Source organism: Kogia breviceps, chromosome 10, assembly GCF_026419965.1.
Source record: "Kogia breviceps isolate mKogBre1 chromosome 10, mKogBre1 haplotype 1, whole genome shotgun sequence".
Taxonomy (NCBI): domain Eukaryota; kingdom Metazoa; phylum Chordata; class Mammalia; order Artiodactyla; family Physeteridae; genus Kogia; species Kogia breviceps.
In genome coordinates, this window is record NC_081319.1 from 68,856,508 (window position 1) to 68,881,848 (window position 25,341).

Below are 25,341 nucleotides of genomic sequence, written 5' to 3' on the forward strand. Positions count from 1 at the left end.
AAGAAATGAATAAAGTAAGCGGCACTTCAATTTGATGTTCAGCACCTCAATTCAGAGAACAGTGGCACCTACTTTCCTGATGGAAGGTTTTCAAAAAGCAAGCTATAGAAAGGCCAAGAAGCTTTTAAGTGTGAACCTTGTTGAAAACAAATATGAAAAATTGTTCAAGCTCCTAAATAAGTAGTATAAGGTTGATAGGAAAAGGCAGATAAAACTTCATCAGTTAGCTACATGGAAATACAGTAGTCTCCTTTACCCATGATTCACTTTTCATGGTTTCAGTTACCCATGTCAATGGTGGTCCAAAAATATTAAATGGAAAGTGCCAGAAGTAAACAATTCTTAAGTTTTACATTGCACACTGTTCTGAATAGTTTGATGAAATCTCTCACTGTCCTGCTCCATCCTATCTAGATGTGAAACATCCCTTTGTCCATCTTATCCACGTGATACTCGTTAGTCACTTAGTAGCCATCTAGGTTATCAGATCGACAATCACAATCGCGTATGGCACTGCCCGTATTCAAGTAACCCTTATGGTACTTAATAATGGCCCCAAAGCGCAAGAGTACCGATGCTGGCACTTCAGATACGCCAAAGAGAAGCTGTAAAGGGCTTCAAGTGAAAAGGTGAAAGTTCTCAACTGAATAAGGAAAGAAAAAAATCATATGCTAAATAAGGCTGCTAAAACCTATGGTAACAAATCTTCTATCCATCAAGTTGTGAAGAAGGAAAAAGGAAACTTGTGCCAGTTTTGCTGTCGCACTTCAAACTGCAAAAGTGAGAGCCACAGTGAGTGATAAGTGCTTAGTTAAGATGGAAAAGGCATTAAATTTGGACAATAAGATATTTTCAGAGAGAGAGACCACATTCACATAACTTTGATTACAGTATATTGTTATATAACTGTTCAACTGAATTATTAGTTATTGTTGTTAATCTCTTACTGTGCCTAATTTGTAAATTAGGCTTTATCATCATAGGTAGGTATGTATAGGAAAAAACACAGTATATATAGAGTTCAGTACTGTCTGTGGTTTCAACATCCATACAACGGGTCTCGGAGCATATGCCCCACAGATAAGTGGGGGACTACTGTATAATATATGTCTAGAACAAATACACTAAAAAGGAAATTGAAGGAAACTAAGGAAAACTCTCGTGGGCTGTGTTTGTTCTCAATTTTCAATCTGGGTTCTACAGCTGAGGAAGGGGATCTTAAGTGTCAGATAGCCATAAATACTCGATTTAAGGTTAGTGATTTGGAAGCTGTATTAAGAACTTGGTTGTATCCAAACAGCTATGAGCCAAAAACTTAGTAAGTAGAGATGCAGTGACATCTACTGTTCACTTCTATAATGAGCAACTCTTTCTACCTCCTGTGGAGAGGAAGAAAGCCACTAGCAACACAAGTATGGATCACAGGAATGGGCATCCATCCCAGCCAGACACACTTACCATTAAAGCAAATGTGAAGCTTTACGTAAACTAGTATCATAAAAGTAGTATCATAAAAGTTCAACCTGGGCTTCCCTGGTGGCACAGTGGTTAAGAATCTGCCTGCCAATGCAGGGGACACGGGTTCAAGCTCTGGTCCAGGAAGATACTACATGCCACGGAGCAACTAACCCTGTGCGCCACAACTACTGAGCCTGAGCTCTAGAGCCTGCGAGCCACAACTACTGAAGCCCATGCACCTAGAGCTCACGCTCCACAACAAGAGAAGCCACCGCGGTGAGAAGCCCGTGCACCGCAACAAAGAAGAGCCCCCCCCTCGCCACAAATAGAGAAAGCCCACGCAGAGCAACCCAATGCAGCCAAAAATAAATAAAAATTTAAAAATTTATTAGAAAAAAAAATAAAGTTCAACCTGATGATTTAACACTGTAAACAAAGACAGGCAGAGTACCATTTCACTTAGAAATCTGTAACAGTGCCAGTAATGGTGGGTCAGGTGATTTCCTTTCAAGACTTGCTCACCAATTTCATAACCCAATATGATATGGGCCTTAAAAAACAATTCAATAGGGGGCTTCCCTGGTGGCGCAGTGGTTGAGAGTCTGCCTGCCGATGCAGGGCACACGGGTTCATGCCTTGGTCCGGAGGATCCCACATGCCGCGGAGCGGCTGGGCCCGTAAGCCATGGCCACTGAGCCTGCACGTCAGGAGCCTGTGCTCCGCATCGGGAGATGCGCACGTACCGCAAAAACAAAAACAAAAACAGAACAATTAAATGGCAGGCAGCCTGAGGGACACTCATTCTGTGCTCTCTTATTCTAGGCTTTCTAACCAAAGGTAACATTCCTTCACTCTACTATTCATTTCTTCCAAGCGGATATGCCTTGTCTTACAGTACATTAATTCCTACTTTTGTCTTCCACTCATCTGTTTTCCAAAGTCCTTTTGTAAATACATGGTATGTTTAGCATACTCAGCTATAGGTAATAGGCTTTGCTCTCTTAGCTCAGGAAACTAAATGCTTATGAGAAAGGACAGACTGTTCTGAAGGCTGTTAGCAGTATGAGACTAATGACATTTCCCCCCTGGCTTTGAGAACTAAAGCTTCTTTAATAGAACTCACTGGGCCTTATCATACTTAAAGCCACCACACTCTCTTCACCTTGGCTATTTTTCTGTACTGTTCACAGATTCTACGTAGTAGCTGTACAAGGAATGTCACTTAAGAAGTCACTGATTTATAAACACCAATAATTAAAATTCCAGTTCTGATCCTCCAAAGTTACTATCATGATGGGCCATTATGAACAGTACACCATGCCTTCTACATGGTACTATCTGAGCCCTCCAGGTACTACCTATAGACCTCACATTTCGGAATGTGTTCATCCCACACATAGTGTGTGTGGGTTTCTTTTAATCAAACAATAAGAAGGATGAAGATGAGCCCAATAAGCTTATTTCAGAGGTTGACCATTTCCAGTTCTTGCCAGAACACCTTAATTACTGAGATTAAAACTGGCAGCCAGATATTTCACTATTGCTGATGATAAAATCACAGCTGTAAGGAATCTTAGGGGTCATCTAACGAAACTGCTTCACTTTCTAGATGAAGGATCTGAGGTCTGGAGGTAGAAGTGATGGGCCTAAGATCAGACTTCAAGTTAGAAGTTGACCATGATGATGACCAAGAACTTCCAGCTCTTAGTATAGCTTTTTAAACCCATACTTGTTTCCTCCCAACAGGAATTTGGGAAGCCAAGTGGCCCAGGGAATGAAACCTATAGTTAAGTCAGTCCCATTTTAGTATCTTTACTGACAGACATATGAAACAAGAATGGTGTCCTAGAAAAGTAGCCAAGAAAGTAAAACCAAGTGCCAAGCCTACACAGTCAGGGCTTAGTAAGCCAATGGAGAAACCAATTTTAGAATGTCTTGCCTTAAAGTAATTTTTTAAAAGCACCTGAGCCAGAACTTTAGAGCTAGAAGGTACTGTAAATACTATTTCATTCAACTTGTCCTTTTTACATATGATAAAACCTTTAATAATAAGTACAAACCTTATTAATAATAAGTATACATTTCCTTTTGTAGAAATGTGTAATAAATTACTGAAGAGAGAACATAACCTTTTATTTCTTAAGTTTAGACTATGAGAAGTGTAGAATAAAGGAAAATATTTCACTTTGAGCCCAAGTCCATAATCTTAATCAAACATGCTGACATACAAAGACATCTCAGATTATGGTAAGAATATTAAAAACATTTGCATATATCTAAAAGCTAGCATCATGGGTCAAATCACATCATAATAAATGTAAACAAGCACCTATGATTTGTCCACTAAAATAGAATTGTTAAAAACAGTACAATATTAGAACCGGTAAATTTGTTTCTTGTGGGAATATAGGTTACAATATATGTACAGTACGGCTACAGGTATACTGGGTTGAACAAATAAGTAAATGGATGGTGGGAGCAAGGTTTTTCGTTATCAAAGAAGGATATTAAAGGAAAGCAAGCAAAGAAGAAATTCTAAAATAAACCCTGTGGTACTGGATTAAAGCCAGAGATATCAATATAAACGAAAACACAGAAACAATTATAGATATGTCTGTATACAAAGGTTAGTATGTATACATATATTATCTAGCTCTATCTGCTAAGATGGCCTAGAAGTAATGATACCCCCATAGCAATGAACATACCTAGTGCTCAGTAGTAGTTTCTAAATACTACTCTCCAATAAAAACAAGGGCTTCTTGGAGAAATGGCTGATTCTAGGGCTGGAGCATGGAAATATAAGAAAAGCCTGGAACATCTTGTTGTACCAGAAAGTAAGGAAGTGGTCAAAACACAAAAGGATAGGGGCAGGTTACAGGGATACAGGAGCCACCTGAAAGAGCTCCCTCTGGAGCTGGAACAATCTGGGCAACAAAATAAATAATGTAGCACTGGACTGTAACTCCAACTATAAAATAAATATACATGAGTATATTTATTAACTATGAGTCCACAGTTATATAAATAAATGAAGGAGAAGTGACAAACTTCCTTACAAAGAATTCCAAAAAATATATAAAGATACTCTCCCTTCCAAGAGGTGGAGCTTAATTCTATACACCCCCCAGGGACTTCCCTGGTGGTTCAGTGGGTAACACTCTGCACTCCCAATGCAGGGGGCCTGGGTTCAATCCCTGGTTGGGGAACTAGATCCCACATGCATGCCGAGACTAAGAGTTAACATGCTGCAACTAAAAAGAGCTCGCTCACATGTTGCAAGACCCAGTAGGGCATAAATAAATAAATATTTCAAGAAGTAACAAAATTTGGGATTCCCTGGTGGCACAGTGGTTGGGAGTCTGCCTGCCAATGCAGGGGATGCAGGTTCATGCCACAGAGCGGCTGGGCCCGTGAGCCATGGCTGCTGGGCCTGCACATCCGGAGCCTGTGTTCCGTGACAGGAGAGGCCATAGCAGTGAGAGGCCCGCGTACCGCGCAAAAAAAAAAAAAAAGTAACAAAATTCTACACACCCTCCAACCCACTCTATCTTAGTGATAGCAGGAAAAGTGAAAAGGAGTAACTTTACAGTGGAGAAACTGGCAAACAAACTACTCAAACTAATGACCAAGGTTAATATCAGCAGTGATGTTATGCAAATATCAAGTACCCTCCACCCCAACAGGGCACTTCACCTTCACAGTATTCTTCCCCAAACCCATAACATCAGTCTAACCATGTGGAAAACATTAGATAAGCTCAGATTGAGGGACATTATAAAGCAGGGGTCCCCAACCCCCAGGCCACAGACCAGTACCTGTCCATGGCCTATTAGGAACTGGGCTGCACAGCAGGAGGTGACTGGCAGGTGAGCAAAGCTTCATCTGTATTTACAGCCACTCCTCACTGCTCGCATTACAACCTGAGCTCCAACTCCTGTCAGATCAGAGGCAGCATTAGATTCTCATAGGAGCATGAAACCTACTGTGAACTGTGCATGCGAGGGATCTAGGTTGTGTGCTCCTTATGAGAATCTAATGCCTGATGATGTGAGGTGGAGCTGACGCTGTGATGCTAGCGCTGGGGATAGGCTGAAAATACAGACTATCAACAGCAGAGAGGTCTGACTGCAGAGACCATAATAAATCAACTGCTTGCAGACTCATATCAAAACCTTATCAGCGAGTGGCAAGTGAAAACGAGCTCAGGGCTCCCACTGATCCTGCATTATGGTGAGTTGTATAATTATTTCATTATATATTACAATGTAATAATAACAGAAATAAAGTGCACAATAAATGTAATGTGCTTGAATCATCCCAAAACCACAGCCCCCCACCCTGTCCGTGGAAAAATTGTCTTCCACAAAACTGGTCCCTCGTGCCAAAAAGGTTGAGGTCCGCTGTTATAAAGGATACTTTATATAAAGGATACTTGCCAGTATTCCTCAAAACTATCAAGGGTCATGAAAAACACAGAAAAGACTGAGAAATTGTCACAGACCAGAGGAGACTGGGAGACATGACAACTAAGTGCAATATGGGACCCTAGACTGGTTTCTGGAACAGAAGAGTCCTGAGTGGAAAAACTGATGAAATCTAAATAAAGTTTGCAGTTGAGTTCATAGTAATGTACAAATGTTGATGTCTTCATTCTAGCAAGTGTGCCACGTTTATGTAGGATGCTAACAATGGGGGAAACTGTGTATATGGGAACTCTGTATCAACTCTGAAACTTTACTGTAAATATAAAATTGTTCCAAAGTAAAGTTTACTAAAAGAAATTGGTATAGCATCAAAAACGTATACTTTCAAACACTAAGAGGTAAAGTTGTAACGGAGCCAACACAAACAATTCTCTCTGTAGTGAAGTGACTATAAAGGAGAGTGCTTTGATCTAGCAGGGGGTAGAACAAGGTTGTAGCAGGGCAGGCAGGAGGGGCTGTCACGTGCTCAATTCTTCAGAGGCCTCAAAAAAACCACATCATCAACTGGACACACGAGTCATTCCCATCTGCAGGGAGATCTTGCCCTTCCAGTGCAACCCCTTCTCAGCAGTGCAGTAAGGACATTATCAGTCTTCGAACAGGGGGAACAGCAATGATTGCGCAAATGAACCATCTTGATGTGGATGTTCGGCTGAAGCTGCCTGACTAGTTCCAGAGCCTGCCTCTGGCCCACAGAAGATGCAAATGGAAGCCGCAAAAAGCAAGCAATAAATTGCCACATTAATAGGTTCCGCTTGGTCTGGGTTTCCGAAGGGGAAAGGGTAGGGGACTCGGGAAAGCACCACCTTCAAAAATCCAGTTTACAAGGACCCCTCAAAGTAATTCCAACTGTGGTTAGGACTGAAATCTTATAGGCTTCTGATCTCTAGAGCAACTACCTTGGGCTTGTCCCTAAGAGCTGTAAGAGTACCAGGAGACACAGGCTAGCTTTAGCCTGCATGTACCTACAAGATTACCAGGGAGGCCACTTCTAGATTTGGAGGGTGCGAATTCAAATCCTTCCTAAAGCTCAACTCATCTTCATAGCACAACAGGAACCCCACATTTCCCCTGAGAATTAAGAAACAACTTGGGTCTGTAGAGGTAAACAGGCTCTAGTCAGCTTTTGGGCTACAAGCTACAGGCTCACATTTCACTTCTAGAGTAGGAAGGCTGGATATGTGCTGCCTAGCTTCAGTGAGAGAGGCTTGAAAGGAGAGAGTCTAAGCACTGGTAAACTAGTGGCCTGAAACATGCCCCGACAGTAAGTAGTGCAAAGATCAACATTATGAGTATCTCATTTTTGTGTCTGTCTCTTCCCAGTCTCAACTTCCAGTCTGTTTTTCTACACTGTTTACTCAACACATGCCTGGCTCTCATGACACCTGCCCAGGCACTCAGATACTTTCACTATCTATGAACACAGCACCTACCTCAGCATCTATGGGGGAAGATGGGATAGCCAGACTCCACCCAGTTCATTAGCTCCTCAGAGGACAACTCCTGGTTTCTGGGGCCCAGGCCCCATCTACAGCAGAGTGACTGTTGAAGGGCTGCCTCTACTCAGCTCTGCTTCCCTACCCATTCTCACTCCCCACCCCATCTTGCCACAGTGTGCATTAAAGACTTATTCCTTAGTTTCATATTATTCTCAGGAATTTCATTTTCAAATGCAAATGCCCCCTAAAGGAACATATTAAGCTACGTTAACTCCATTATCAGATTAACGGGCACAAGTTCACAAAGGGGAGAAGATAAAGAGAAACCCAGGAAAGAGCACTGGAAGCCTGGATGAGACAATATAGTGAAGAGTCCCCAGTGCCCATAATAGGAAGAGGGGCCCAGAAAGAAAAGCAGAAATGGCAACAAAAAAGAGACTACTCCTCTTCACAATTTTTTCAAATCATGCCCTATTTAATAATCATGAGGGACTTCCCTGGTGGCGTAGTGGTTAAGAATCCGCCTGCCAATGCAGGGGACAGGGGTTCAATCCCTGGTCCAGGAAGATCCCACATGCCGTGGAGCAACTAAGCCCTTGTGCCACAACTACTGAGCCTGTGCTCTAGAGCCCGTGAGTCACAACTACTGAGCCTGCGTGCCTAGAGCCCATGCTCCGCAACAAGAGAAGCACCCACACCGCAATGAAGACCCAATGCAGACAAAAATAAAAATTAAAAAAAAAACAAACATGAGCTTTTGCCTTAACTTGTGTATGTGGTGGGTGTGGGGGTGCAGGTAATTGCGATCATTGAATCACTTAGTTATTTACTTCAGGTCTGAGGAAATAAGGATCCCTACTTCCCAAACCCAGTAAAATCAGTGCCATGAAACAAACAGTGAAAACATGTCTGAGACAAAAGATGAAATCAGCTCAGAATGGAGAAAAAAAACAAAATTGCCATTAATTGGGCTGGGAGGACAGACACAGATAAAGGCAGGTACAAAGATAATAGGAAACACTATTTCTCCCAAGGTCATACAGCAGTTGTAAAATGTTATGACCCTCTCTTTGAGTGGCTACCGCTTTCTTACCAACGACGCCCCCAGACCAGCTTTGTTACAGTCATCTATTACTAACGATACTCAACGGCCACCCACGATAGCACCCAAGCCCTAATTAATCCTCACTTCTAGTCCTGCCTCAGAAACAGCAGCCAATCCAAAATTGATCCCACTTCCCTAGAACTTCCTCAGAATCCTTCAGCAGGAACCCAACCTTACAGAAGCTGCTTCCCTCCTCCCTCTTACCACACGGCATCCCACAGATCACCTGGAGTGCCTTCCCTCACCACGTAGGTCTATCTGATTTTGTCAGACTACAGGCTTCTTTCAGGTGATCTCTGAACCCAGATGCCTTCCTCTCTTCCTCCTCCCAGCCTCAACTCCTAGAAGCAGAGACTCCACCCCTTCCTACCAGTCTTCCCTTCCTGTACAACTGCCCTCCCCACCAGCTGATAACAGAAGGAAAGAGGAGTGAATTCAATGATAAGGAGGTCAAAAAAAGAAAGAGGAGGAGCAGCCCCAAGAACAAAGAAAAACCAGGAGTATACAGTATTCTAGAAGCCTAATGACAAAAGAGTTTCAAGGAAAACAGAGTTATTAAGTGGGACCAATGCAGCTAATAAATCAAGTAAGCTGAAAACTCGGAACAAAGCACTGGATGTAGTATCATGCAGGTCACTGGTGATTTTGAAAAGAGCAGCAGTTTTAGTGGAGTGATAGGGACAGAAGCCTGAACATAAAAAATTCGTGAGACTAGGAAACAGGAGGTAGAGATAGCCATTACTGATACTAAATGTTCAAAGGACTTCTGCTATGAAAGAGAGCAGAGAAACGGGGAAGAAGCTGGAGGAGGAAAATTAATATTACATTATATGTAAAAGCAAGAAATTTTTTTTAATCAATCCAATCTATAGTTATTGTTTCAAGGCATGTAAAACAATAATGTGTGCCAATATTACATCTCCAAAGGATTTAAAAAAATTTTTTTATTTTATATTGGAAGAAGTTTAAAATAACTCAAATGTCCATCAGTGGGGAATAAGCTAGAAAAATGAAGACATATCTACCTGAGGGGATACGCCACAGCCATAAAAAGGAATATTTCTACAATGATCTCTAGAATATAATTATGAACTGAAAAAAAGTAAGATGCAGATCAATATCTATAGTTATGACACTTCTTTGTAAGAAAAAGGACACATTTATATACATTTGCTGGTGTCTGCAAAACAAAACAAAATGCAACACTGAATGGATAATCTATAAATGAATAAATAAAAGTGAGCACCTATAGGAGGAAGAAGGCACATTCTGAAGGGGACAGAATGGGAGGGAGACCTTTCTAAATATATCATTCCTAAATTGAGACTTAGGATCATAGCAATGTTCTACATACTCAAGAAAAAAAAAAACCCAACACACTAGGTCAAAGGGGGACAAAGTAAGAATTGGAGATTAAAAATAATTTTCCTAGGATGGTGATAGACACAGGATAGGTGCTCAATAAATAGAAATTATTTTTTAAAAACAGAAAATTATTTATTCAGAAGTACTTAGCAGTGCGACATTAAAAAAATAATGTTTAGGGCTTCCCTGGTGGAGCAGTGGTTGAGAGTCCGCCTGCAGATGCAGGAGACATGGGTTTGTGCCCCAGTCTGGGAAGATCCCACATGCCGCAGAACGGCTGGGCCCGTGAGCCATGGCCACTGAGCCTGCGCATCCGGAGCCTGTGCTCCGCAAAGGGAGAGGCCACAACAGTGAGAGGCCCGAGTACCGCACAAAAAAAAAAAAAAAAAAAAAAAGTTTACTGTGTTGCACTGTTGGAAGTCAGATTCAATGCTAAGAGTAATGTCTGATGATTGCCTATGTCTAACTGTCGCTGGAGGACTCTACCAATGACAGTAAAACAAGTTTCCTATATAAAATCTAAGAGTTTATGAAACCTATAAAAAGGGAATATAATCTTTAATCCTCCTCTTCATTCACTAGTTTCACTGAAAGTAAGTAAAGCACCAAACCCTTACCCTAAAACACTGGCAATTAAAGGTAAAGAATTAAGCATTTAATCTAGCCTTATTTGTAAAACTGAATTTCAGGAAAATAAGTCATTGTTGATAAATAAAAGTTTCCTCCACCCAAAACTACTCTAGCTAATATATGTGGGAAAAAATTGCCACTTTGTAATCCCTAATTGAAATGATTCAGGCAATAATCAATGAAGAAAACCATGAGACAAAAGGTTGGTTGATAGGGAAGACCTTTGGAGGGATCAGGCTGTCACCACTTGAACCCTTTGACTGATCTCAGCATCATTAAGAGCCAAATAATTTTGAAAAAGAAGTACAAAGTTAGAGGTCTCATACTTCTTGATTTCAAAACTTACTACAAAACTACAGTAATCAAAATAGTGTGGTATTGGCAGAAAGACAGACATATAGACCATGGAATAGAATGGAGAGCTCAAAAATAAACCCTCACATTTATGATCAAATGATTTTTGACAAGAATACTAAGAGCATTCAATGGGGAAGGGAAGACTTTTCAACAAATGGTATTGAGAAAACTGGATATCCACATGCAAAAGAATGAATGTGGATCCTTACCTTACACCATATACAAAAACTAACTCAAAATGGATCAAAGATCTAAACGTATGATCTAAACCTCTGAGAAGAAAACAGAAGGAAAGTTTCACAACACTGGATTTGGAAATGATTTCTTGGATTTGACTCCAAAAGCACAAGCAACCAAAGAAAAAAGATAAACTAGACTACATCAAAATTAAAACTTTTGTGCTTCAAAGGACACAATCAACAGAGCGCAAAGGCAAACACCAGAATGGAAAAAATATTTACAAATCAGTATCTGATAATGGGCAAATATCCAAAATATATAAAGAACTCCTACAAAATAAAACGAATAGCCTGATTTTAAAATGGGCAAAGGGCCTTTTGCCTCGCTGAATACGAGAAAGCAAGATGGGTCGCCAGCAGCTCTAATGGAGCCATCCAAGAAAATCAGGCCAGGGTTCTTGCTCTTGCTGCATCTGCTCAAATCTGCACAGTCTGATCCAAAAGTACAGTCTCAATATGTACCACCAGTGTTTCCAACAGTACATGAAGGATATAGGCTTCATTAAGTTGGACTAAGCCAACTTCTTGAATGGGTCATCCAGGACATCTACCAGAGAAACAATGCTAGCTCTTTGTACATTAAAACAAAAACAAAAACCTTTTTCAATTTTCAGAGTTTTAATGTGAATGGAATAGTCAACTGACTATAGAAATCTCCTTTTAAAAATTTACTATTACCTTCTCAATGGATTCATCTTCAAAATTATGTGGCTTATTTGCCCTCAGTTATATAAATGTATTCACGATGGAGGGAAAAATGGGCAAAGGACTTGAACAAATTGAAGGACCTAAAAGCACAGGTAAAGATGCTCGATATCATTCATCATTAGGGAACTACAAATCAAAACCATAAATGAGATACTACCTCACACTCATTAGGATGGCTACTGTCAAAAAAAACAGAAAATAACAAGTCTGGGCAAGGATGTGGAGAAACTGGAACCCTTGCACACTGGTGGGAGGGTAAAATGGTACAGCCACTATGGAAACCAGTATGGCATTTCCTTAAAAAATTAAAAATAGAATTGCCATATGGTCCAGCAATCCCATTTCTAGGTATATACTCAAAAGAACTAAAAGCAGAGTTTCAGGGATTCCCTGGTGGTTCAGTGGTTGAGAGTCCTCCTGCCGATGCAGGGGACATGGGTTCGTGCCCTGGTCCGGGAGGATCCCACGTGCCGCGGAGAGGCTGGGCCCGTGAGCCATGGCCGCTAAGCCTGCGCGTCTGGAGCCTGTGCTCCGCAACAGGAGGCCACAGCAGTGAGAGGCCTGTGTACCGCAAAAAAAATAAATAAATAAAAAATAAAAGCAGAGTTTCAAAGAGATATTTGTATATTCATTTTCATAACAGCATTATTCATAATACAAAAGGTAGAAGCAATCGAAGTGTACATTGATAGATAAATTATTTTAAAACTGTGATATACATACAATGGATTATTCAGTCTTGTAAAGTTGGAAAATTCTCAGCCATGTTACAACTTGGATGAACCTTTAACATGAACTGAAATAAAAGCCAGTCACAAAAGCACAAAAACTGTGTGATACCACTTATATGAGGTACCCAGATAGTCAAATTCAGAGACAGGAAGTAGAATGGTGGCTGTCAGGGGCTGGAGGGAGATGGAGAAGAGTCATTATTTAATAGGTACAGAGTTTCAGTTTTGCAAGCATTCTGGAGATAGATGGTGATGATGGCTGTATAACAATGTGAACAAGCTTAATGCCACTGACCTGTATACTTAAAAATGGTTAAGATGGTAAATTGTTATGTGTATTTCACCACAATTCAAACAAACAAACAAAACCCTGAGGCCCAGTAACTTTAAATTAGCTGCTCGAGGTCGATCACTAATATATTATGTGGCCGAATCAAAACCAGAGGTCATATCTATTAACTCCTGGACTAGTACTTATCTATAACATCAGGCAGCACTTTCCTCCAACCCCTGGTCAGTTTTGAGTGTTCCACCAACCAGGAAAAAGAGTGTACTTATGCAGACAACTATTCCTGGCAGAAAAGATGGAAATATTAACATCTTAATAATTTGAAATTTTATAGCCTACTAATAAAGTATAACTGAGTGGATGATAGCACAATTGCAGAAAATATAGCATGAAAGTACGTTTAAGCAACTTAAATTGCTAATTTAAATCTCAAAGTATAATTATGTTTTAAGGGTAACACAGGGAATCAAAACTATGGCACATTAAGAGCCAAACATATGTAAGTGGCAAAAAATATACAGATTAAAACTGGCATTTAACAATCGTTTTGCATTAACTTTGAAAAGCACTTAAAAGTAACACTGGATAAAAGGGCTTAACATTTAAATATTGTCCATTTTACATGCAAATAGGGAGAAAAATGGCTGGAATTCTCATTCCTTCACTACTTCTGCTGCATTTCTCAACCAATCTGATTGTGACACACTTGGTGTGTCAAGATATGAAGATCTTCTTCATATCTATAGTATTTTTACCAAAGGGTAATTTAAAATAGAATATTTGAATAGAAGAAGTACTTCCAAGTATTTAGTTCAAGAACCAGAAAGTCAAATTTTAGACTAGCAACTGATTTCCTTAATTCAACCTTAAGTAGTTCCATTAAAAAAAGAGAGAAAAAAGTCTGTTCTTCTTGGTACATGTGCTTTAAAGTAAGGTTTAACTTAGGACTCTGATATCTTTCTGCAGAGGTACTATGTATGTTTTGAATACTAAAAAGCATAATAACAAGACATAAGCCCCGTCTGTCTTTTTTAAGAAACTCAAACGCTACCTTTGACATAATTATGGACAAAAAGGGTAAAACAGCATTACTGATGGTAATTAGTTATCCTTGGTGAGATCTCTGATAATGTACTACATCAACTCTCCCTTCCCCCTCCTCCTAAAAGAGGATGGGCTTTGTTTCTGGCTTCAGGGAAACTGCTCCCAGTCAACATCATCATCCTAGCTGGACCAATGTGAGAACTAGCAAAACAAAGAAAATAGATACCCCTCCCCCTCAACATTCTCTCCAAAGAGAACTACATTACAGACATCACATTCACTGACAAGTCAGAGTCAGACAGAGACAAAGCAGAACTTCTTAAATGTTTCTTCATTCTCCTTTCATTTTTCTCATTTTTCACTTTCTTCATCTTTTTCGTCCTACCCAATCTTCCTAAGTACGCCTTCCTCTTCATTTCCACTGCAGGCCCTTATTAACAGGCCAAAAATTTTCCTGGCTTGAATCTGGGCACAGAGCTTTGAGGGAACGAATGACTATTCATCTCTAGACTGAAGTAGCAGCATCCACACACATGGGGTCTTGGGACTCACTCATGGCCATTGGGACTTCCCAATCCTACAAAGGGCACCACCCTCGCCACCCTCTCACAGCAGAGGTACAGTGCATTGGGCCTTTTAGTCTGGGCCATGACACTCTGCTACTCATCTCTCTTCCAGATGACCTGTGGGTGTAAATATTCTTCAGAGTACCATCACCTTCAATCTACCTCCCACTCTTTTGTACACGGAACCCTCAACTCATGCCAAACTGCATTAGTCATGCTCAACCAGAGTTTATGCTTATTTACTGCCATCTGGAAATGTGATACCCTGTCACCAATCTGAATCTTTTTAGTTAAAATACTGCATATCTCGGAAAGCCCCTTCAGACACCATTTGACCTAGAAAGTTATTATTTCCTAGTGTTTACTATTTTTTATTATTGAAAATAAGTTTTAATAGACTTCATTTTTTTTTTTACTTCATTATTTTTCAGACTTTATTTTTAGAAGATGTAGGTTCACAGCAAAATTGAGAATATACTCTCTGCCTCCACATACATGAAATCTCCTTTACTATCAATATCCCACATTAAAATGGTGTTTTTGTTACAACTGATGAATCTACACAGACACATCAGTATCACCCAAAGTCCATAGTTTGTCAGAGTTCACTCCTGTGTTGCACATTCTATGGGTTTTAATAAATGTACAATGACATCTTTCCACCACTATAGTATCACAGAATAGTTTCACTGCCCTAAAAATCCTCTGTGCTCTGCCTATTCATCCCTCCCTCCCCTAGCCCCTGGCAACCACTGTTTCCACAGTTTTGCCTTTTCCAAAATGTTATATAGTTGGAATCATATAGTATGTAGCCTTTCCAGATTGGTTTCTTTCACATAGAAATATGCACTCAAGGGTGTTCTGTATCTTTTCATGAAGTGAAAGCTCATTTCTTTTTTGTGCTGGATAGTATTCCACTGTCTAGATGTACCAAAGTTTATTTATCCATTCACCTACTGAAGGATGTTTTGATTGCTTCCAAGTTTTGACAATTATGAATATAACTGCTATAAATATGGTAAGAATACTTTAGTTTTGTAAGAAACTGCCAAACTGCCTAACAAAGTGACTGTACCACTTTGCATTCTCACCAGCAATAAATGAGTTTCTGTTGCTCCACATCCTTGCCAGCATTTGGCATTGTCAGTGTTCCAGATTTTAGCCATTCTAACAGGTAGGTAGTGGTAACTTATTTTAATTTGCAACTCTCTAATGACATAATGTTGAACATCTTTTTATATGCTTATTTGCACCTGTATATCTTCTTCAGTGAGATGTCAGTTCAACTCTTTTTTGCTTGTTTTTTGAGTTGTTTCCTTATTATTGAGTTTTAAGAGCTTTCTGTATATTTTGGATAATAGTCCTTTATCTGATGTGTCTTTTACAAATGTTTTCTCCCAGTCTGTGGCCTGTCTTCTCATTCTCTTGACACTGTCTTTCACAGAGCATAAGTTTTTAATTTTAATGAACTCCAGCTTATCAATTCTTTCTTTAGATCATGCCCCTTTGGTGTTGCATTTAAAAAGCCATTGCCTGGTTTCCCTGGTGGCGCAATGGTTGAGAGTCCACCTGCCGATGCAGGGGACACAGGTTCGTGCCCCGGTGCGGGAGGATCCCACATGCCGCAGAGCGGCTGGGCCTGTGAGCCATGGCCGCTGAGTCTGCGCATCCGGAGCCTGTGCTCCGCGATGGGAGAGGCCACAGCAGTGAGAGGCCCGCGTACCGCAAAAAAAAAAAAAAAAAAAAAAAAAAAAAAAAGTCATTGCCTATAATCAATTCACTCTGCTGCACACCTGAAACACAATATTGTAAATCAACTATACTTCAGTTAAAAAAAAAAAGTCATGGGAAATTCCCTGGCAGTCCGATGGCTAGGACTCCATACTTTCACTGCCAAGAGCTCCAGTTTGATGAGCTGTGAGGCACAACCAAAAGAAGTCATGGCCGTACCCAAGATCATCTAGGTTTTTGCCTACGTTATCTTCTAGGAGTTTTACAGTTTTGCATTTTACGTTTAGATTTATAATCCATTTTGAGTTAAATTTGTGAACGATGTAAGACCTGTGTGTATATTTTTTTACATGTAGATGTCTACTTGATCTGGCACCATTTGTTGAAAAGAATATTTTTTCTCCAGTGTATTGTCTTTGCTCCTTTGTCAAAGATCAGTTGACTATATTTGTGTCGGTCCATTTCTGAGCTCTCTCTTCTGTTCCAATTATCTATTCGTTTATTCTTTCACCATTACCACAATATCTTGGTTACTTTATAGGAAGTCTTGAAGTCAGAGAGTGTCCATTCTCTTTCTTCTTCTCCATTGCTGAATTGGCTACTCTGGGTCTTTTGCCTTTCTGTATATAATTTAGAATCAGTTTGTTGATTTACACACAATAACTTGCTGGGATTTTGTTTGGGACTGTGTTCAATCTGCACATCAAGCTGGGAAGAACTAATATCTTGAAAATACTGAGTCTTCCTATCCATGAACATGAAATATCTCTTCACTTACTTAGTTCTTCTCAGATTCTTTTCATCAGAATTTTGTTGTTTTCCTCATATAGATCTTGTTCACACTTGGATAGCTTTACACTTAAGTACTTTATTTTGGGGGGATAAAAACATAAATGGTAATGTGTTTTTAATTTCAAATTCAACTTGTTCATGCTGGTTTATAGGAAAGCGTTTAATTTTTGTAAATCAATCTTGTATCCTGTAACCTTGTTATAGTTGCTTATTAGTTCCAGGACTTTTTTTGTTGTTGATTCATTCAAATTTTGCCATCTGCAAAAAACAAGACGGTTTTATTTCCTCCTTCCCAATCTGAATATTTTTTATTTCCTTTAATTGTCTTATTGTACTAGCCAGAACTTCCAGTACGATGTTGAAAAGCAGTGGATTTTCCTTTGCCTCACTTCTGATCTGAGCAGAAAACTTCTAATTTCTCATCATTAAATATGATATTAGCTGAAGATTTTTTGTAAATAGTCTTTATCAAGTAGAGAGAGATCCCCTCCTTTCTTCCTAGTTTCCTGAGAGTTTAATCACAAATAGGTGTTGGATTTTAACAAATGGTTTTTCTGTATCTATTGATATGAACATGTGACTTTTCTTCTTAGCCTGTTGATATAATGGGTTATATTAATTGATTTTCAAATGCTGAACCAGCCTTGCATGTCTGGGATAAATCTCATTTGGTCATAGCGTATGTTATTCTTTTTACACATTGTTGGATTTGATCTGCTAATATTTTGTTGATGATTTTTGCATTTATGTTCATGAGAGAAAATGGTCTATGATTTTCTTTCCTTGTACTGTCTGTCTGGTTTTGGCATTAGGGTAATGCTGGCCTCATAGAATGAGTCAGAAAGTATTCTTTCTGCTTCACTCTTCTGGAAGAGATCCCAGAGTAGTGGTAAAATTTCTTCCTTAAATGTCCGGTAGAATGCACCAGTGAATGCATCTGAGCCTGGCACTTTCTGTTTTGTAAGGTTATTAATTGTTGGTTCAATTTCTTTAATAGATATGGCCTATACAGATTGTTTATTTCTTTTTGGGTGAGATCTGGCAGATTGCACCTTTCAAGAAACTGGTCCATTACACCTAAGTTATCAAATTTATGGGCATTACATCTGTCTGTTACCAACATGACTTGCTCATAATATTCCTTTATCATCCGTTCAATGTGCATGGGATCTGTAGTGATGTTCTCTCTTTCATTTCTGACTTTAGTAATTTGTATCTTCTCCCTTTTTTTCTTAGCCTGGCCAGAGGTTACTGACTTAAATCAATCTTTTCAAAACACCAGTTTTAGGTTTTATTGATTTTCTCTATTGATTTTCTATTTGCAATTTCACTGCCTTCTGCTCTAATCTATATTTTTCTTCTGATTTAATTTGCTCTTATTTTTCTAGTTTCCTAAAGTGGAGGCTTATAGATTTTAAGTTTTTCTTTTTTTCTAACATATGTATTCAATGCTATAAATTCCCCTATGAGCACTGCTTTAGCTGCATTTCACAATTCTGATAGGTGTTATTCTCATTTTCATTTAGTTCAAAGTATTTCTAGATTTCTTTTGAGATTTCTTCTTTGATTCATATGTTATTCAGAAGTGTGGGGATTTTTCCGCATCTTTCTGTTGTTGCTTTCTAGTTTAATTCCATTGTGGTGTGAGAGGATACATTGTATAATTTCTATTCTTTTAAATTTGTTAAGGTGTTTTATGGCCCCGAATCTGGTTTACCTTGGTGAAAAGTTTCATGTGAGCTTCAGAAGAATGTGTATTCTGCTACTGTTGGATGAAGTAGTCTGCAGACGTCAATTATATCCAGCATAATGATGGTGCTGTTGAGCTCAACTATGTCCTTATGGTTTTCTGCCTGCTGGGTCTGTCCATTTCTGATAACGAAGTGTTGAAGTATCCAACTAAAACAGTGGAGACTTTGTCTATTTCTCCTTTCAGTTCTATCAGTTTTGCCTCACAGTTTGATATCCTGTTGTTAGACGCATATACATTAAGAATTCTTGCGTCTTCCTGGAGTACTAACCCCTTTATCATTATATACTATCCCTCTTTATCCCTGATAATTTTCTTTGGTCTGAAGTCTGCTCTGACTGAATATAGCTACTTCTGCTTTCTTTGGATTAGTGTTAGCACAGTACATCTTTCTCCATCCCTTTATTCTTAATGTATATGTACATTTATATTAGATTTTTCTTGAAAACAATGTAGAATTGGGTCTTGTTTTGTGATCCATTCTGACAATCTCTTTCATTTGTACATTTAGACTACTGAGGTTTAAAAGTGGTTATTGATATAGCGGGATTAATATCTACCATATTTGTTACTGTTTTCTATTTGTTGCTCTTGTTCTTTGTTCTGATTTTTCTCTTCTACTGTTTTTCTGCCTTTTAGATTTTAATTGAGCATTTTACATGATTCCATTTTCTCTCCTTTCTTAGCATAATTAGTATTTTTTTCTTTTAATGAGGTTGTCAGTTTGCAATGTACATTTACGACTAATCCAAGTGAAATCATAAATGACACTACCCACTTCACGGATAGTGCAGGTATAATAGCAAAATACTCCTAATCTCTCCCTCTTGTCCCTTGTATCACTACTGTCATTCATTTCACTTACTCATATATGTACACACACACACATATATATATGTATGCATACACACACAGATACACATATAATTGAACACAAGCATACATAATTGATTACACTGTTGTCATTATTTTGAACAAATTGTTATATTAGATCAATTAAGAAAAAGAAAAATAGGGACTTCCCTGGTGGTCCAGTGGTTAAGACTCCACACTCCCAGTGCAGGGGACCCAGGTTCCATCCCTGATCAGGGAACTTGATTCTGCATGACGCAACTAAAGATCCCACATGATGCAATAAAAATCTTGCATGCGGCAACGAAGATCCCATGTGCCGCAACTAAGACCCAGTGCAGCCATATTAAATAAATAAATAATAAAGTATTTTTAAACAAGAATAAGAAACTTTTAAAAGAATAAGACTTTTAATCCTACCTTCACTTACTCATTCTCCAATGTGTTTTCATTGCACAGATCTGAGTTTGTGACCTACAGTATCCCTTCTCTCTGAAGAACTTTCTTTCACATTTCATGCAAGGGAAGACTACTGGCAACAAATTCCCTTAATTTTGGTTTGTCTGAGAAATTATTTCTCCTCAACTTTTGAAGGATAACTTTGCAAAGTACCAAATCCTAGGCTGGGAGGTTTTTTTTTTCCCTCAGTATTTTAAATACTTCACTTCACTCTGCTTCCTTACATGATTGCTGAGAAGAAGTCATATATAACTTTTATTTTTGTTTCTCTATCAGTAAACTGTTTTTCTCCTCTGGCTTCTTTAAAGATTTTTTCTTTATCATTGATTTTCTGCATTATGAATATGATTTACCTATGTGTAGTTTTTTTGGCATTTATTTTCCTTGGTGTTCTCTTAGCTTCCTACATCTCTGGTTTGGTGTCTGGTGTTAATTTAGGAAAATTTTCAGTCATTATTACTTTAAATATTTCTTCTGTTCCTTTCTTTCTTCTCCTTCTGGTATTCCAATTATGCATATGCTACATCTTTTGTAATTGTCCCACAGTTCTTCAGTAGTCTTTTCCATTTATTTTCCCAGTCTTTTTTCTCTTTGCTTTTTAGTTTTGAAAGTTTCTACTGACATATCCTCAAGCTCAGAAATTCTTTTCTCAGCTGGGTCCAGTCTACTAATGAGCCCATCAAAGGCATTCTTCATTTCTGTTACAGTTTTTGATCTCTGGATTTTTTGTTTTGTTTTGTTTTCTTAGAATTTCTACCTTTCTGCTTACATTATCCATCTGTTCTTGCATGTTGTCTACTTTTTCCATTAAAATCTTTAGCATATTAACCACAGATTTTAAAAATCCCTGGTCTGATAATTCTAACACTCCTGTCATGTCTGACTCTGGTTCTGATGCTTGTTCAGTCTCTTCAAACTGTGTTTTTTTGTCTTTTTCTTTTCTGTTGAAAGGTGTACATGAACATACTGTGTAAAAGGAACTGCAGGGCTTCCCTGGTGGCGCAGTGGTTGAGAGTCCGCCTGCTGATGCAGGGGACACGGGTTCGTGCCCCAGTATGGGAGGATCCCACATTCCGCGGAGCGGTTGGGCCCATGAGCCATGGTCGCTGAGCCTGTGCATCCAGAGCCTGTGCTCCGCAATGGGAGAGGCCACAACAATGAGAGGCCCGTGTACCGCAAACAAACAAAAAAAAAAAGGAACTGCAGAAAATGCAGAGAAGAGCCTTTTAGGTGTAGGGGGAGGGGAAGCATTCTGCAGTCCTATGATTAGGCCTACGTCTTTTGGTGAGTCTGTGCCCCTGGACTATGAACTTCTTCAGTGCTTCTCAGTTTTCTTCCCCATTTATGGGACAGGATGGCCAAGGGGACTGGAGCTGGATATTTCCCTTCCTCTAGGTCAGTTAGGCTCTAATAAACCCAAAGCAGGTAAGGCTCTGGTAAAATAATTTCTCCTGAGGGCAGGCCTTAAGAAAAACACAATATTCTGGGTAATTTCAAAACAGTTACTTTCCCCCTTCCCTGCCAGGAGAATTAGGAGATTTTTTTTCTCCAATATTCACTGGGAAAACCTGGTAGAGATTCTTGAGGTAAAACTCACAAAAGTGTGGGGACACTCCTAGAGTCTTCATCTCTCAGGCTTGCCCACACTAAGCCTCCAGCAATTTGTCAATTACAGTTCTGGTTTTTCTACCCCAGTACTGGTTCCCACAGGTTTCCACTGGTGGTTTCTGCTCTGGTAAATTTTAAATCTCTGCATAATTTTCCATACACATTTAGCTGCATATTCTTCTGCCTTGGGTATTCCATACGTTTAACACCTTTCTCGTTTTATGACCTGGAATCATTTACTCCACCCTGAAGATGCCACCAGGTCAAGAGATCACTGAAATATCTGACATGGAAAAACCTTAAGGAATCTCTACTAAGAGAGTCCTTACAAGACAAGTTAACAGTTGAGGAAGGATTACCACATAAGGTTTCACAATATAGTCGTATCTTTTAATAGCAAGAAGGGGCTTCCCTGGTGGTGCAGTGGTTGAGAATCCACCAGCCAATGCAGGGGATGTGGGTTCAAGCCCTGGTCCGGGAAAATCCCGCATGCCGTGAGGCATGCCACAAATACTGAGCCTGCATTCTAGAGCCCACGAGCCACAACTACTAATGCCCACATGCCTAGAGCCCATGCTCCGCAACAAGAGAAGCCACCACAATGAGAAGCCCCTGCTCACTGCAACTAGAGAAAGCCCGTGTGCAGCAATGAAGACCCAATGCAGCCAAAAATAAATAAATTTTTATATAAAAAGAAAAAAAAAAACAACAAGAAGAAGCAGAAGCAGCTGGAGCATCTAACACCTATTCATTGCTTACCATGCCAGGTGCTGTTCTAAAAGCTTTTACATGCATTAAGTCCTCAAATTCCCTCAAAACCCTATGAGGTGAGTACTGTTTTCCTTATTTTACAGGCAAAGAAACTGAGTCATTGAAAGATAAAATAATTTCCTAAAGGTCACACTGCTACTGCACTGTTGAACTAGAAGTCAAATCCAGATGGTATGACTTCAAGGTTCACGCTGCTACTCTACTGTCCTTCTTTAATACAGAAGAATATTTAAGAATTTAACTGTAAGTGAGCCAAGTAAATTATGGTTTGTTCATTCTTAGTAAGCAGCCCAGATTCTGTTTTTGAGATGGCTGTCTAATATATTTTATTTTTTGATCACTATTTATATACCTTGCCCCAACACAGCAAAAAGAATTATCAATCCATAGAGACAAAAAGTACATTCGTGGTCACCAGGGGCTCTATGAATGAGGAGTGACTGCTTAATGGTTATGTAGTTTCCTTTTGGGGTAATAAAAATGTGTTGGAACTAAACAGATGATGGCTGCACAATTCTGTGAATGTATTAAATGCCAATGAATTGTACGCTTTAAGTGGTTAACTTGTTATGTGAATTTTATCTCAACTGAAAAAGAAAGAATCTACAACATTTTGGTTAATAGTAGGGGGAAGGTTCTAAAATATTAGTGAGTAGGAAAAAAGTAGGTTACACAATTATATGTAGCACAATACCAAATTTGAAAAAAATTTTTTACACTTTTAATATATGGATACATACACTAACAGTGTCTATATCTGTATTTCAGAATAAATGTTTTTTTCTTTATATTTTCTGTATCTTCTAGGTCATATATTTCTTTTATTATCAGGACAAATACATTTTTTAAAGAATTTAATCACAAATAAGTTTAGTGATGTAATTGATTTAAAAGTCCTCAAATAATAAAATGGTTGAACTAAATTCAAATATATCAATACCTACAGTAAATGTGAATAGTTTAAACACACCAATTAGAAGAGGCTGTCAGAAAGGAAAAAAAAATAGCCTAACTATATGCTGTCTATAAAAAACTCCAAATATAATAATATAGGTAGGCTGAAAGTTAAAAGGCTAGGAAAAGATACAGCATGCAAACACTAATCAAAGAAAGCCAGAGTGGCTATATTAATATCAGACTTCAGAGTGAAGAAAATTCAGTGACAATGAGGGACATTACACAATAATAAATGGGTCACGCATCTTGAAGACATAATCCTAAGTGTGTATGCACTTAATGACAAAGCTTCAAAATACATGAACCCAAAACTGACAGAACTGAAAGGAGAAACAGACAAGTCCAAAACTGAAGTTGGAGACTTCAACACTCTTTTCTCAGCAATAGATAGAACTAGTTGATCTCCTCAATAAAAACCTATAAAGATATAGAGAAATTCAACAACAGCATCAACCAGCTACATCTAACTGACATTTATACAACACTCCACCCAACAACAGCAAAATACACATCCTTTCGAGGTACACATGAAATACTCACCAAGATAGACAATATCTCTTGGGTGTATCTCCTGGGTCATAAACACCTTAACAAATTTAAAAGAATTGAAATCATACAAAGTATGCTCTCTTAACATAAAAGAATTAAACTAGAAATGATCAAACAAGATAACAGATAAATTACCAAACATTTGGAAACTTAACTACATACTTCAATAAAATCCATCGGTCAAACAGGAAGTCTCAAGGGAAATTAGGAAATACTTTGAACTGAATGAAAATGAAAATACAGTATTTCAAAAGTTATGGTAGGCAGCTAAAAGCAGTACTCTGAGGGAAATTTACAGTTGTTATAGACTAAACATTTGTATCCTCCCCCCACCAAATTTTTATTTTGAAACTTAATCCCCAATGTGAGTGTATGTCGAAGTTGGGCCTCTGAGAGGTGATTAGGTCCTGAGGGTAGAGCCCTCATGAATGGCATTAGCATCCTTATTAAAAAACATCCCAGAAAGGATACAGCAAGAAGGCCACCTTATGAGTAGAAGACTAGCCCTCAACAGACACTGAATCTGCCAGCATCTCTATTTTAGACTTCCCAGCCTCCAGAAATGTAAGAAATAAATTTCTGTTGTTTATAAGCCACCCAGTCTATAGTAGTTTATTACGGCAGCCCAAACAGACTAAGAGAATAACATTAAATACCTACATTATAAAAGAAAGGTCTCAAATCAATGACCCCAAGCTTCCATCTTAAGACACTAGAAAAAGAAAAAAATAAACCCAAGTCAAGCAGAAGGAGGGAAATAATAAAATTAAGAACAGAAATCCAGGGACTTCCCTGGTGGTGCAGTGGTTAAGAATCCACCTGCCAATTCAGCGACATGGGTTCGAGCCATGGTCTGGGAAGATCCCACATGCCACAGAGCAACTAAGCCTGTACACCACAACTACTGAGCCTGTGATCTAGAGCCCGTGCTCTGCAACAAGAAGCCACCACACCGCAACAAACAGTAGCCCCGCTCGCCGCAACTAGAGAAAGCGCACGCACAGCAATGAAGACCCAACGCAGCCAAAAAATAATAATAATAAATAAAAAGAGCAGAAATCCATGTAACTGAAAACAGAAAAACAGAGGAAAATCAATGAAACTAATGAAGCCCAAAGCTGGTTTTCTTAAAGTTAAGAAATCTATCAAGATTATTAAAGAAAAAAGGAGAGGAGACACAAAATATCAAGAATAAGAGAAGGTTATCACTACAGACACAGAAACATTAGAATGATAATAAAGTATAGTACAAACGATTCTACACACATAAATTCAATGATTTAGTGAAAAGGAACAATTCCTTGAAATTACGCAAAGTCACCCAAGATGAAACATAACCTGAACAGATCTATAACTATAAAAATAAACTGAAGGGCTTCCCTAGTGGCACAGTGGTAAGAATCTGCCTGCCAATGCAGGGGACATGGGTTCAAGCCCTGGTTCGGGAAGATTCC

General features: G+C 38.9%; 1 protein-coding gene and 1 pseudogene across 3 annotated transcripts in view; one reads left to right on the top strand and one right to left on the bottom strand.

Moving 5' to 3' along the window:
• Positions 1 to 25,341, bottom strand: part of ILRUN (inflammation and lipid regulator with UBA-like and NBR1-like domains) — a 112,704-nt gene that overhangs the window by 25,440 nt on the left and 61,923 nt on the right. The gene's annotated exons all lie outside the window — the stretch shown is intronic.
• Positions 11,426 to 11,596, top strand: LOC131763828 (small ribosomal subunit protein uS14-like; annotated as a pseudogene).